Genomic DNA, 666 nt, shown 5'->3' with positions numbered 1-666 from the left:
TGTCCCTGCCTGGCTGCAGCAGAGCTGTTTGCTGCCTTGGTCCCCTCTGTTGTCTGCTCATAGGGAACAGCTGAGAGGCAGACTAAGAACCAGCATGGCTGAAACACGGATACTGTTTCTTTTTTTTTTTTTTTATTAACTTGAGTATTTCTTATATACATTTCGAGTGTTATTCCCTTTCCCGGTTTCCGGGCAAACATCCCCCTCCCCCCTCCCCTTCTTATGGGTGTTCCCCTCCCCACCCTCCCCCCATTGCCACCCTCCCCCCAAAAGTCTAGTTCACTGGGGGTTCAGTCTTAGCAGGACCCAGGGCTTCCCCTTCCACTGGTGCTCTTACTAGGATATTCATTGCTACCTATGAGGTCAGAGTCCAGGGTCAGTCCATGTATAGTCTTTAGGTAGTGGCTTAGTCCCTGGAAGCTCTGGTTGCTTGGCATTGTTGTACATATGGGGTCTCGAGCCCCTTCAAGCTCTTCCAGTTCTTTCTCTTATTCCTTTAAAGGGGGTCCTATTCTCAGTTCAGTGGTTTGCTGCTGGCATTCGCCTCTGTATTTGCTGTATTCTGGCTGTGTCTCTCAGGAGCGATCTACATCCAGTTCCTGTTGGTCTGCACTTCTTTGCTTCATCCATCTTGTCTAATTGGGTGGCTGTATATGTATGGGCCAC

Source organism: Rattus norvegicus, chromosome 12 (assembly GCF_021556685.1).
Source record: "Rattus norvegicus strain SHRSP/BbbUtx chromosome 12, alternate assembly SHRSP_T2T, whole genome shotgun sequence".
In the NCBI taxonomy this organism is placed as follows: domain Eukaryota; kingdom Metazoa; phylum Chordata; class Mammalia; order Rodentia; family Muridae; genus Rattus; species Rattus norvegicus.
Note: the sequence above shows the minus strand (reverse complement) of the source record.